Genomic DNA, 15,999 nt, shown 5'->3' on the forward strand with positions numbered 1-15,999 from the left:
CGAGTGTTAGATATCTGGACAGTTTGGTGTCTTTGGGGATCACATATTTTATTTCGGTTTTACATTCGATTTATTTAACATATTTTTGTAATTCAATTTAAAGATGTATTTCTTTTGAATCTATTTTATTAAATGTTTTAGTCTTTTATTCGGTTTTGAATAATTCGATGTAAATCAATATTTTACCGGTAGTAACACTCTGTTTTCGAGAGAGGAGAAGGCGAGTGTTACAAGAAGCCTTGAACATTGTTAAAGCCATATGTTTGTAAGAGAAATCTGTCAATTCGACAAAGATTTGTGGTCCTTACTATCAAATTAAGTTTAAGCCCACATTTTTCTCCATCACGTGTAAAGACTAACAACTCAAAAGAATTTAAATTAGCAATCTAAGACAAGAAAGTTATGGACAAGTTAAATTTACGTTTTCATACTCAAATAAGCCGCCTCTAAGGTAAGTAAAACAACTTTGTGTTCCTTTTCATGAAATAAGTTTGCTATTACACTAACTAGGAAACAAACCCGCGCATTCGCGCGGGCATATGGATTCATTAATAAAAAATTAAATTATTTTAACAATATTAATAATATGTCTATACTTAATATTTAAAATTTTTACTTATTTAAATTTTTTTATTTATTTATCTCATGCATTTATTATTTTTTTATCATACACAAAAATTGAGAGATATTTATGTATTAATTATGTGATAAAAATAAAATATTAAAAGCTGAAAGTTTCTCAAAATAATATTGTTTTTGAAATAAATGATATTGTAAACAAGTAAAATAATAAGACACACACACACACACACACACACACACACACACACACACACACACACACACACACACACACACACACACACACACACACACACACTCTCTCTCTCTCTCTCTCTCACACACACACACACACACACACACACATACACAAAAGGTGTGTCCTTCAGGAACCTAATTTTTTTTGAAAAGGTGTGTCGTTTAGAAACTAAAAGAAACATGTGAAATGGTGTGCCGTTCAAAAATTAAATGAGGCGTGTAAAAAGGTGTGTCGGAATATGACACATCCTCTGCTAAAAAGTTTGATGATCTCTCTCTCAAGTGCTGCTCCATTTTTTCCCCAAAACACTCTTTTTCAAGTTGGAGCTTTATAACTACAAAAATGTGCTTCATTCAGAAATGATCAGTTAGAGAATGAAACGTCCTTTGCTAAAACAGTTCGATGATTTCAGATTTTATAAAACGAAAAAGATCTTGTATGTTCAGTTACAAACTGTGATAAATATAACCGGTAAATAAAACTTATCTTTCTATAAAATAATGATGTTAGCGGAAAATAAAATCAAGTTTGTTATTATAGTACATAGACGATATGGCCTTTCTGAGATTATGTAAATTACTTCAACAGAAAAAATTATATCTGTTACATAATGATCAGCCAACAAATATGGTTAATAAACGCTTCATATAATAATCAAGAACTTAAGTGTCACAAGACAGTTAAAACAAAAACTATCTACAATATATGCAATCAGCTAAATGCAATCTCTATATAACATGGATAACCAATTTGATTTAGTAATACAAACTGTCAAACAAATGATTTAGGCATTGATAGATAACCAACGACATTCCCCTTCAAAGTTTTCTATTAACAGAACATCAAAATCTTTACTATTAACTTTTGTTAAATGAAATAATTATAGAAATTAAAAACATTCATTCTATTCCTTGCCGTTTTGTCAGCGACTTAGTGAAGACATGTACCTTTTTTATTTGGAGAACTTTGAACCAGGGATCCAGTAGACAAAAAGACTATGATATTCTGGATTGGTAAGGGCAATAGCCGAAATCAATGAGTTTCTGAAAAGGATGATATTTTCTGATTGTAAATAACTCCATACAAAAAAATAAATTAAAAAGGAAAAATAGTGAGGAAAGTATGAAGAAACCATATATGAGATTGTTAATCTATTATGAAAACATAGAATGATTAATCTTTTGAAAATATACAACTTTTCTGTTATGAAAGGGTTCAGTGGTCAAGCTTTTTTAAAAAATGCAACTCTTCACAATATGTAGACTTTTGTAAGTGAATCTACTGCGTCATACTCTAAATCCTCAATGAAATTGTGGTCGTTAGATTATAGATTGGGAATAAATACCACAATTAATTTTTCCTATTAAAATGATGATATACTCAAATAAACAATTAATTAAAAACAAAAGAAGTGGCTAAGGAAAGGATGAAAGGAACCATATATATATTTTGTAAAAAAGTCTTTAATATCAAAGAGTCCCATGGTTAAACCGTTTAAAAATATAAAACTTTCCAATATGAAATAGTTCAATCAAAGGCATGTTCATTAATACATTCGTGTAAGCAAATAATTTCTTTACTAAAAATAATTTATTTAATATTAATAGAATGTATATCTTTTTATTTAATACTTTTAATTTTTTCATTTAAGTATTGAATATATTAATTTAAAATAACAATACTTAATAACTTAAGAATGAGAAGGTGAGATGTATGTAATAAAATTAACCATAAATTGACTTCTCAGTTTAGAGAAAGATAAATAAACATTTTTATTAGGAATATCGGGTTGAGACAATGGCAAAGACTGACCGATATTCAGTATTAGAAATATCAACCTCTTTGATTATCCTCTGCGCATGACAGCTATTTTGACATGGTGCAAGTGCAATAATCAGATCAGAGACTAAAACATGGCTTGACAAAACAGAATTTCCTCAACCAATAGATGGTAGCCGTGAACATATTCTTCACTTACTGCACAATTTCAAAATATTCCTCGCCAAAGATTCAATGCTTTCATCTATGATAAATCTAGACCCCTTGATGTAGACTTCGATCCCCATTTTTTAGGCATATGTTTGATTGAGATGGAGTAGGCGCTCTTTTATATAGTTGTTTTCTATAATAAATTCTCTTCCCACCTTTACTTTGAGGTATTTCCAACTCCATTTTATATTATATTCTAAAATAAATTTTGGAGTAAAAATGTTCTAATTCTATAACAAATACTCTCCATTGGGGTCGTTTTTCCTTCTGGTCTGGCCTTCACTATTCAAGAGTAAAGGAAATCAAATGCGATCTAAGCTTGACACCCTAGAATTTGGGAAGGCAGACCTATTGAATATGTCTACAATCAGACATAGGCGGGTGAGCGACTCGCCACCGATTTGAACTGGCGCATAGACCAATAGGAAGACTCTCTAGTGACCGCGCCCATAGTCTAACCACCGGATTGGAATTTTGTAACAGAGTAAAAATAGGCTTACTCTACAAATAGAGTAATTCATTATTTTTTGTTCATCTCTTAATTTTCACTCTAAAATTTGAAGGAAAATCTAATTTTATCAAAGAATTGCTCTGTTTTGAAAAACAAATAGAGTAATCCGTTGAAAATGCTCTTATACCATCAAAATACATGTTCTTAATAAATTGTTCACTTAAATAATATACCAATAAAGTAATACTTCTTTCATAATTTGACAAGACAATTGTTCTAACGTCGTATGTGATTCTCCAAAAAATTGTATGTGATTCTCCAAAATTTGTTATGATCGTTTATAGAAATTAAGGCTTTTCCTTTTCATTTTCTCTTCTTCTTATTTATTTATTTATTTATTTCCTTGTTTCTTAATGTTGTTTTTCTCAATGTCCACAACTCTTTATATACAAAAGAAATATCTTAGATATATACAAAGAAAATGTTGTATCAGTTAAATATACAAAATTGTAATCGTTGAACACCAAAAATACAAATCACCAAATGTTGCAGATGTTAATCCTTAAAGATTGTAATGGTTTTTATAAATAGTTGTAAATGTTTATCTAAGCAACTGCGATGATTCATTTAATTGGTTATATCCATTAAATTTTCAACATAATACTTTATTTTCTCACAATTAATCTTTAAATATGAATTTATTGTCTATACATTATAGTGATATTTATACTTTCAATAGTTTTAAACTATTTTGAAAATTTTATTACTTTCAAATTATTAAGATATACTATAATGAATTATATATCAAAAATTTGTCTGGGAGCATTTTTTAAATTTAACTTTATGAAATTTTTTCGTACAATGTAATACATAGATTTGAAAAATATTAGTTTTGAAAGATGCAGCTTTTCAGGTAAAAATGCCGTTATAAAAGAAAGGGTATATAATCTATACTAAAAATAAACAGTCTTAAATGACATTATTGAATAAGTTACAATAAAGAGACACATTTGTAAAAAAAATCATTTGTTGGGATTTTATGATTGTATTTCATAATTTGACCATTCATAATGCATAATCATATAATACTCACCAATAATACGTACGGTATAATATGAAGAGTTATTGTATTTGTAGCTTAATAATTTCTAACATTATATATAAAAGTTTAATTTCCCTAGAAACTTGTCGATGAAGTATCCCAACTTCTTTTTCAAGTCCAAACTTCCCCACTTAAACACATGCACAATCAGAAGAGTGATGCACTTGACGATGTTGTTGAGGCTGTGTTAGACCATAGTAATTGTTCTGGTCCTCCTAACCAAATCCCTCATTTACAAATTCTCAGCGATCTAGATAATTTACAAATTATACATACAGATCTGAAAAGACAGATGGGACATAAATAGAATTTGGAAACACTAACAAACAAAAATTCAAAAAAAAGAAGAAGCGTTATTTGAGATTCTCGGTTCAGTCTTTTGGGATGTGTCAATTACAATGTACAAAAAATAATTTAGGAGTTTTTTTTTGGTAAAATAATTTAGGAGTTAAACTTTTTGAAAAAATATCATTTTCAAAGACGAAAGATGTCGGCATTTATAAATAATCTGAGAAAAAAAGCTAAGTGAATCGTTGGCCACAAAGTAGATGCAATTATTCGCTCTTCCTCCCACGCATTCCTAACCATTAAAAAATAGTTACATTTCTTAAAATAAAATAACCACTGAATTGATTTTTTTCCTGTTAATATGTAAACTAAAAAAATGAATATTATTTGAACAGTAAACAAAAAAAAACTATATAATTTGAACCAGTTAATTGGCTACTTTGCATATATCTACAATTTATGCTATCGATGCATTTCACGTTTGTCAAGATCTAATTTTTTATTATTTTTCCATGCATGAAAATTATGGGATTACCCTCGTCTTCTTCCTCTCAAAATTCTCTGCAAACCCTAACAAAGGCCGCCGTCAACTTCTTTCAAACGCTGCCGTCATCATTTTTCTTGTTTATTCTACTGGATTTAGTGAAACTCCACTGATTCATAACATGAAAAGCTACATTTTTTTATATATATATCCGATTTCTCAACCGTATAACACCCAATCAGTGCGTATGCTTCCGCCGAACGCCTGTCTGCCGTAAACTTGGCCGCGTACTTGGCGTTTTCTTTTTTTTTTTTTTTTTTTTTTTTTTTTTTTTTTTTTGTACTTGGCGTTTTCAAACATAGGTTTTAACCTTTTTTTACACTGTCTTTTTTCAAACGTTTGACTCTGATTTAAAGAGAATTATTCATCTCTTTCAAAACCTAATTAGGAGTTGTTGATGTACACATAATCGAGAAACAGTGAGCAAATTGATTTAGTGGAAAGGAGAGAGGGCGAGAGGAACAACGATCAATCAGCAGCCACGAGTGTCCAACGAATTTTTTTCCGACCAGGTTTGGATGTGGAGGGCAAGAGACAATGAGCGAGAGACAATCTGCTGAATAAACTACAATCCATTCTATTAATAAGTTTATGAAAAGAGATGACTTTTAAGGCAAATGACGGTTCTGCCGTTTCTGTAAAGCGGCGCCATTGAAAAGCTATGAATTGGTGACCATTGCTCAAAGGGAAGATGACGTCATAGTTTTATATTAAACAAAATCTTATTCGTTAGATTATAAATTCAAAACAAACTCCACCTTTGAATCTTTATTTTTTTTTCCTATAAAAAAGAAATGACGTCAGAGGTTTGAAAAAAGGAGAATTTGGTGTATCTATCTATATATATAAAGAAATGTTCGCCTCTCTCCCGTGAAGCCACGTCATCAAGTCATGCGTTATGTGAGTGACACGTGTCCCATTTTATATTTGGAGCCAAAATAAATGAATGCAGTCAGGGGTAATCAAACCCAGTACCTCTAGCACTGATAATTTCTCTTAGAACCACTAGGCTGAAGTCACTTTTTATAAATATGTGGCCGCGAAAATACTTATTATCGTGTCGGCTGGAAGCCCATGCTTCTTCTGCTTGTGGCCAGGGCCGACACTGAACTGACGTCAAGATGAAGATCGTGAAGTTAAAAACTTTGCTCCAAACAGTTTTGCAATGTTTCCAACCTTTATAACTTGATGCATATAATATATATCAAAATACATTTGTTCTACACGTTTTTATTAGTTTTGCTTTTAAAAGAAGATATTTACAGTTATAAATGTTTTGTGCCAGTGAAGTAATGGTTGAAAAACCTCTATACATATGTCATTTTAAAATAACACCCAACTTCTATATATAGTCAATACATATGTCCATGTTATATTATAGACTAAATATTTTCTCTTTTAAAAATATAGAAAACAGTTTTTTTAGTTTACAAGCAAATGTTATAGAGCAAGTATGCATTATACAAAATAATATATATTTAAAATCCATACGCAAAAACATAAAAGTTGTTATATGCCTCTTTCTGACACATGCACACTCCAATATGAATAAGAATTAAAAAGAAAAAATAGTATTGTCATCAAACTTTATCACAAATCCACATTTGTATATCTATAATTATGAGTTGGACAATTAGTTAATTTGATACAATACCAAAGCAAGAATAATCGAAAAACAACTATACCACCGCATACTAATAAGTAACACATAACAGATAACCAAATTTTTGAATCTTAAAACAAATTTCAACTCGAACATTTAGTGAATATCAAATTAACTAATATCCCGCCCGTAGGGCGGACCGACCCTAGTATACAAAACACAAAGGGAAATGAAGAATATACCGCTGATTTTGACATAATTAAGTCGATGACAATTAGCCCAATAAAGGTCCGGTTTTTCCCTTTTTAAGTACAAGTTTCCGGTCACGTAGAGGGAAGCGAGATGACGTCTGTGTTTCACATGGTATAGTCATCTGCTCTGTGTTTCACATGGTATAGTCATCTGCTCTGTGTTTCAGATGGTATATACATGTATAGCTGCATATTATTTACTAGAAGATATTTTACATAAGATACGTTACAGTTCTAATAATCACATACGGTTTCACGGTATTCAGTAAAAACATGTGGAAACTAGTTGATACAAGTCTTCCATTTTCACCTAATCACGTGCTTAAATTCCATGGTATGGACATGAGTGGCCTGTAAACTATTTACCATCAAATCATCAGCAGAAGGCAACGTCACCAATTTATTTACCATATGCAGAAAAAGACAACACACTTGTTAAACAGAATGGAAAACAAATATACAGTATAGTAAGTAACTTCAAATAGAACATAATCCTATAGATAATGTAAATATAATATAGATGTAATACAACATACGCAAATAATGAACCACCGAATCCTCCTATACCCAAACCCATACTTAGTAAATCTAAACCTTAGGTAAGATCCTATAAACCCAAATACAATATATAAATTACATTTGAAATCACATTTACTTGTTCAATAAATAATACCTAGTATGGATCCTATATAAAATCGTATATAAATATATGTTCTATTTATATCAGTTGAGCATCGTATGTAATATAGTATAAAAAAGAAATAAGAGCATTTGTTGATGAAAATATCATCTTCTTCATCTCCTTTTTTCAGATACATCGACACTTTTCTGAAATCACAACAAAGTACAAACACGAGACACATGTAACATTAATCATCAATGATGATAATCAATCATAGAATCTTACTGGTAACGATGGTGATAATCTAGCAAAAAAAAGCTACTATGATTTATGTTTTCGTTGATATCAAGAAAACAGAGATCTGTAAAAAGAAGAATAAGAAGAAAATAAAATAAAACAAAGAAAAAAATAGAAAAATGTTACACCGGTGATTGAAAGGACATTTTGGAATATATGATAGAAAATACGTTGAATACTGTGGTCAACTTTTTTTTTTGTTAGATAGTTAATTATAATTTGTTTGATGTATACCGAGTGCAATTTCCCTTGAAAAAAAACGGATTGCTATTATATATAGATCTTGTGGTTTTTTCTCCCATGACCTTTTCTTATCTAGGCTCATAATCTTAATATTTAGCTTGAAATTCATGTAAACTTAATTATTCATTGTTATTGGCTATTTTTTTGCAACAAAACTCTAGTTCTTAACAAATAAGGAGTCTATAATAAATCAAAGTGAAACAGAACCACATAAAGAAAAGATAAATCACTTGTCAATTGTATTTTATCATTGTTATTTATCGCTGCAATCTTCCACTTCATTAGTAAAGTAATGATTTTTGGTGCGCCATAAACAAATAATCCACAAACGTTTGTTGATTACTTGTTTACATCAACTGTGAAATCAACAATGGTTACTTCATTTTGAGAAATGGGAAATACATGCGATGACATAAGCACAGCTAGCTACTTGAAACTCCTGTTTTAGCTGGTGCTTATTCTAAGGTAAGTAAAACAACTTTGTGTTCTTTTTCATGAAATAAGTTTGCTATTACACAATGATAATCTTTTACACACATACTGCAAAATGCGAAATGTTTATTCAGCTTCCATCAACATGAGAGAGCTAGGCTTTCAAGAGGACGTAGTCCGCATTCTTTAATCTCCCAGTTTTCTTTTTTTGAACCTGAACTCAAAGACTAATTCGGGGGAAGTCACAGTTTCTTCAAATTCGATTACGACCAGATGCTCAGAACGTGGACGGAGTGGGTCCCATATATGCTGGGAAAACACCGACATCCCTCAGTTTGCCATTGATGCAATAAGATATATCCGACCTGTACCAATCAGCAGGCTCAACGTCGTCAGGGTTAGTAACCAGCAAGATGCAAGCTTTAAATCTCTCAAGGATGTAGGAAAACGTGCATCTAATCCATTCAGTTTCATTGACACGAAACTTCCGGTGGCTCTGTAACTGAAATATGCAGGCACCTTTCTCCGGGAAAGATCGCCCATCTTTTTGTCGATGTCTTGAGAATAAGGTCTACTGCTTCTCGATTCAGTTTGAGGCAGTTAACAAAGCGAAGATCACTCAGCTTTGTCCTATAAAAAGAGCAATCTAGTCTCTCGAGGGACTCACAGTTTTCTACATGCATGAATTTTAATGAATCTGGAAGCTGTGGGAGCGAAACCAGCTTTGTGCATCCATTGATTACAAGTGTTTGTAGACGAGACATTTCTTTTACCAATGGAGAAATTTCTTGAATTCCTGTGTGGCTCAAGTGAAGATTCGTGATGAGGTCAAAAGCATGATGCGATTTCCTTAGGTTTTCACTGTATGACATGTCTAAGGTATCAAGACGAGACCATGACCTGATTGATGTTGGAATTTCTTCAATAGCAGTTCCTATGATTCCTAGAAACCTAATGTTTGTGGAAATCTCAGGAAAGCTCCACAAGGAAGGGCCATTAACGTTGATGTTCAAGAAAATCAAGAGATTTCATGTTGATGTTCACTGGAAGGGCCATTAACGTTGAGCAATTTCTGAGATTCAACTTCTTCAAATTATGAAGATTCCCAATAGAAGAGGGGAGCTCCACAAGGCTTGAACATCCTTTGAGATCCAAATTCTCAAGATTAGTCATATTCCCAATAGAATAGAATAAGGGAGCTCCACAAGGCTTGAGCATCCTTTGAGATCCAAATTCTCAAGATTAGTCATATTACCAATAGAAGAGGGAAGCTCCACAAGGCTTGAGCATCCGTACAAATACTTAGCCGTCATAGAATAGGGGAGCGCCACCGAGAGAAACAACTTTTTGAGATTAGTCATATTTCCAATTGAAAAAGGGAGTCCCACAAGGTTTAAGCATCCAGAGAGATCCAAATTCTCAAGATTAGTCATGTTACCAATAGAAGAAGGGAGTTCCATAAGGCTTGAGCACAGCATGAGATTCAATTTCTTGAGATTAGTCAAATTCCCAATAGAAGAAGGAAGCTCCACAAGACTTGAGCAATTCTCGAGATCCAGTTCTCGGAGATTTGTGGCAGTTGAAAGATTAGGAAGCTCCTTTAGATTTATGGAATGAGACAAATCCATCCACTTGAGATTTCTAATCGTCTGTACAGATAAACAAAATGCATCATTAAGAAAAAGACGATCCTCAGTTAAAGCATATTATTTAGAAATATATACATATTTGTACTTACTTTATTTCCTTCCCACAATTTCTCAAGGTTGCTACAACTCATTTTTATTTCCATTAGGAGCTCCGGATTAAAATTAGAAGGCAGACATGTCATCGGGAATGTGCTCCAATGCAGTAATCTAACTTCTCGAGGTAGACAGTTCACACTTTCTAATATGTATTGACTATTTGTTCGTACGAGTATAATATGCTCAACATAATGACTATCAAGTCTTAAGAATTGGAGATTGGACATTCTTTCAAAGGCTTGGTCGCTTATCTTCAACTCCTTCTCCAACAAAAAGTTTATTCCTATAACACTTCGACTACCCTGAAAAAAAACCCCCAAAGATACATAAGCAAACATGATTTGTTATAACATTTTCTAGGGAGAAATGCTGAGAACGACCAATGTGAACACTTACTAGTGTATCATCACGTAGTACTTGGCGTATATCTCCATCATCAACCAAAAACTGACGCTGCCGAGGTTCGTTAGGGGATTGTTTACGAACAATTTCCCTACCCAAACGTGCTAGCAAATCATGCATCCTTATATATCCTTCTGAGTCGACGGATATGAGAGATTTCTCAGCTAAAACACGAAGACGACATTTAACAGCAACAAATTTCTCTGCAAGAAACTCTTCTACTTTGTCAATCCGTTCACCGTTGAAAAGGCAGGCTATGTGAAGAAACAAAGCTTGATCTTCATCGCATAAGGCATCATAGCTGAACTTTAAAATACTTTCTGTTTCACTGTCAAGTCTAGTTCTTAACCTTGTTAGCTCTTGTTCCCACTCCTTCGTGGTCAATCCTTTGAAATGAGATCCCATAACACTTAAACACAAAGGGAGTTTACCAGCAAGGTCTGTAACTTTGCAAGCAAGGTCCCCAAAACCATCGTACGGAGATTTTTGACCAAAAGCGTTCATGCAGAAGATTTCAAGTGCCTCATCATCACGAGGAAAATCAACCTTGTAAATATGGTTGATCTGATGTGCATTCAAAATTCTTTTATCTTGCGTTGTAACAATAATCCGACTTCCACTGCCAAACCAGCAAGTTTCTTTCGCCAAGGCATCTAGTTGCGCTGAGTGATCCACGTCATCGAGAACAGCTAACACTTTCTTATTTTTTAGCCGGTCTTGTGCAACTCCTAAATGATGGATAGTGACATCATTCTGATTGAGTATTAGAGACAAGAACTTATTTTGTAATTGCAGTTGTGCGCTGTATCTATCAAAACAAGGTCTTGGATACTCTCTTTTGATATTCTCCATGAAGACGCTAAGTTGAAAGTCAGGAGAGTGTTGGCTAAATAGAGATCTGGCGATGGTGCTCTTACCAATTCCAGACGGACCCCAAATCCCTATCATCCTCACCTCATTGGAATCCAAGCGTAAGAGCAGATCCATATTTTCCATGTGAGCTCTCATCCCAACTAAGCTGTTGAAATCACTTGATGGAACAGAACTAATCAGCTTGTTTGAAACATCAGTGGCTATTTCCTCAATCATGGCCGCTTCATTATCCCTAATCAGAGGAAAGATAATACATCGGCTCAAACGGTTTCCAAATAAGAGTTGTTTGGCTGGAAATATGCTGTGTGCAATTCTCAAGAATGTCACATTGCATGTTTTTATACACAAATTTTTGGATGATGTTAAATACACAAAACTCTTAAATTAAAAATTAAGCAACTCTATTTGAATTCACGCTCCCAATATCTCTTCATTAAATAACCAAATATGTTCAAAATTTAGAGAATGGTATAAGTTTTCACAAATTAACCCACACACCGAAACGCACCGTTTTGAGTTTTCTCTCTAGTGAGCGATTCTGAGGCGATTTGGAGCTAGGGTTTTGAGGATGGATTCGGCTGCGCCACCGGGTTCTCCTGTCTCTCCGACGAGGGATAGGATGGTTACGGAGGTTCACGACGAGGGTTCTACGGTGGGGAAGTCAGATCTACCTACCATTCCGAAGCTAGGGCTGAGTTGGGTGTCTGCTGCCCAAGACAAAAAGGTGTTGAAGAAGTTCAATGTTGAGATCACTAACAGGGATGGTTTTCATTCGGTGGTGATTCCGGAGGAGGCTCTAGCGAATCAAACTCCTTTGTGGGAGGACTTTGTCGTCGGAAAGTTTCTGGACATCTCCCCCCACATTGCTAAGGTCCATATGGTTTTAAACAGGATTTGGAAGTATGGTGAGGTTGCTGCGAAGGTGGAAGTGTACGAAGTAAATGCGACAACTATGAGGTTCAGGGTTCCAAATCCAAAAGCTAGGGAGAAGATCCTGAGAAAAGGTATGTGGAGTATCGCAGGTGTACCAATGGTGGTGACAAAGTGGACTCCGAGGGCGGAGGAAGAAAAGCAAGAAGAGGAGTCCATTCCAATGTGGGTTCATCTCCGTAGGGTTCCGCTTCATATGTTCTCCTGGGAAGGTCTCGGGTTCATTACGAGTGCAGTGGGCTTCCCGGTAAAGTTACATCCAGAGACGTTAGCTTGCTCTAACTTTGAAGAAGCAAAAGTCTTTGCTAAGGTTGATGTCTCTAAGGCCCTCCCCAAAGTCATCAACTTTACAAAGAACGGGAAAGAGTTTGAGGTGGATTTTCAGTTTCCCTGGCTCCCTGCCAGATGCAAGTTATGTGACAAGTGTGGACACATGGAGGAGGTCTGTAAGATGAAAGTGAAGGAGAAAGTCAGTGGGAAAGGGTTGAGCACTGACTTAGAAAAGGTGACTGAAGGTGATCTAGTTTCAACTAAGCAGCTGGAGAGTTCGAAAGAGGAATTTGCTCAGATAAGTAAAGTGGGGATAGTTGAGAAGAGTTTGGAAGCTGATATACAAAAAGAAGAGAACCAAGCGGGGGGAAGGTAGTTGTTACTTCAGATGAGACAAGTAGCTGGGCGTTAGTCTCACCTGCGAAAATGGGAAGGTCTCCGGCTAAGGATCAGACAGAGGTTCTTCACATTTCAGCTTCAAAATTCGCAGTTTTGAGTGTTGAAGAAGAACGGGAGGACGGGGGAAATACCACATGAAAGCCACCAGTGTGCTAATGAAGAGGCTCACTTATCCAAGGAAAGTACGAATGGGGGAAGCGAGGCAGCCGATGAGGGTATCACTATTGCTAAGGCAGTTGAGGAGCAGTCAAGTATGGTTCAAGAGGTAGATGAACAAAGTGAACCAAGTACAACAAGGGGGTCCAGAAGGAAGAAAGCTAAGTCACAGAATGCAACTTCGGTGACTATGAGCACCAGGTCTTCCCTTCGTCATTAATATGTCCAGCTTCTTTTGGAATGTGCGCAGATTTACAAAGAACGGGAAAGAGTTTGAGGTGGACTTTCAGTTTCCCTGGCTCCCTGCCAGATGCAAGTTATGCGACAAGTGGGGACACATGGAGGAGGTCTGTAAGATGAAAGTGAAGGAGAAAGTCAGTGGGAAAGGGTTGAGCACTGACTTAGAAAAGGTGGCTGAAGGTGATCTAGTTTCAACTAAGCAGCTGAAGAGTTCGAAAGAGGAATTTGCCCAGCAAAGTAAAGGGGGATAGTTGAGAAGAGTTTGGAAGCTGATATACAAAAAGAAGAGAACCAAGCGGGGGGAAGGTAGTTGTTACTTCAGATGAGACGAGTAGCTGGGCGTTAGTCTCACCTGCGAAAATGGGAAGGTCTCCGACTAAGGATCAGACAGAGGTTCTTCACATTTCAGCTTCAAAATTCGCAGTCTTGAGTATTGAAGAAGAATGGGAGGACGGGGAAATACCAAATGAAAGCCACCAGTGTGCTAATGAAGAGGCTCACTTATCCAAGTAGAGTACGGATGTGGGAAGCGAGGCAATCGATGAGGGTATCACTATTGCTAAGGTAGTTGAGGAGCAGTCAAGTATGGTTCAAGAGGTAGATGAACAAAGTGAACCAAGTACAACAAGGGGGTCCAGAAGGAAAAAAGCTAAGTCACAGAAGGCAACTTCGGTGACTAGGAGCACCAGGTCTTCCCTCCGTCATTAATATGTCGAGCTTCTTTTGGAATGTGCGCGGTTTCAACAAACCATTGAAACATTCCGTGATGAAAGAGTGGCTCAGCAATAAGGATATGAAGTTTGGTTGTATTTTGGAAACAAGAGTAAATGAGGGAAAGGCAGGAAGGATTTTGGGTTCGGTGTTTAAGGATTGGTCTTCGATGACCAACTACGAGCACAGTCAGAGAGGTAGAATTTGGTTGCTGTGGAGAGACACTGTTCGGTTGACTCCAGTGTACAAGACTGATCAGCTGATCACTGTCTCTGTCTCTTTGGAAAATGAGGAAGAGTTTTTCTCTACATTTGTCTATGCTAGTAATGAGGTGGAAGGCAGGAAGCAGCTGTGGGAAGATTTATGTCACCATCATGACTCTCCTCTATTTCAAAACAAAGTGTGGTTGATTATGGGGGATTTCAACGAGATACTTGAAATGGGAGAGCACTCGGGGGGTGATAGTCTGCTTCGAGCTCCGAATGGTATGAGGGATTTTCAGAGGATGGCTCTCCACTGTCGTCTCTCAGATATGGGGTATCAGGGGCCTTTATTCACCTGGTGTAATAAAAGAGAAGAAGGATTGATCTGTAAGAAGCTTGATAGGGTCCTTATAAACGATGTGGCAATGGTTAAGTTTGCGAATGCATATTCAGTGTTTGAACCTGGCGGCTGCTTTGACCACATGCAGTGTCAGATTCACATCCTTCAGGGTGTGGAGAAGATCAGACGACCGTTTAAATATGTAAATGCTTTAGGAAGGTTGCCAAGCTTTCTACCTATGGTGAAGGAGTACTGGGAGTCGACGGACGTGCTCTTCCATTCTACTTCAGCTATGTACCGGTTTTCTAAGAAGCTTAAAAATCTAAAGCCAATGATCAGGGAACTTGGCAGAGAAAAGCTGGGGAATCTATCTAAACGTGCTTCTGAAGCGTATAGCACTCTTTGTGAGAAGCAGCAAAACACACTTGCCAACCCAAATACGGTGGCGATGAATGAGTAAGCTACTGCCTATGAGAAGTGGCTCCATGTGGCAGAGTTGGAAGATGACTTTCTAAAGCAGAAATCGAAGCTCCATTGGTTAGATGTGGGAGACCAAAACAACAAGACTTTCCACAATTCGATCAAGACAAGACAAGCTCAAAACACCTTGAGGGAGGTTAAATGTCAGGATGGAAGAATAGTAAACACTCACCAGGAGATTAAGGTTGAGGCAGAGTGTTTCTTCTCAGATGTTCTAAATAAAGTTCCAAGCCGGTTCCAAGCTGCTTCGGTGGAGGAGCTGAGGGAGCTAATTGAGTTTCAATGTACCTCTGTTGACTGTAGTTTGTTGGAAGCTGAGTTCTCGGCAGAGGATATAAGGAAGGTGTTATTCTCTATGCCGTCAAATAAATCCCCAGGACCGGATGGATTTCCGGCGGAATTCTACAAAACAACATGGCCGGTGATAGCTCATGACTTCACCATCGCGGTCCAATCTGTCTTCCGTCTGGGGTTTCTACCGAAAGGAGTAAACTCAACAATTCTGGCTTTGGTTCCCAAGAAGAATGATGCAACGGAGATGAGAGACTACATACCTATTGCGTGCTGCAATGTGCTGTACAAGGTTGTATCGAAGATTCTTGCAAATC

General features: G+C 35.9%; 1 pseudogene; it reads right to left on the reverse strand.

Moving 5' to 3' along the window:
* Positions 1-8,528: 8,528 nt before the first annotated feature.
* The window catches only part of LOC106334865, a 9,923-nt pseudogene continuing 2,452 nt past the window's right edge, over positions 8,529-15,999 (reverse strand).

This window comes from Brassica oleracea, chromosome C3 (assembly GCF_000695525.1).
Source record: "Brassica oleracea var. oleracea cultivar TO1000 chromosome C3, BOL, whole genome shotgun sequence".
Taxonomy (NCBI): domain Eukaryota; kingdom Viridiplantae; phylum Streptophyta; class Magnoliopsida; order Brassicales; family Brassicaceae; genus Brassica; species Brassica oleracea.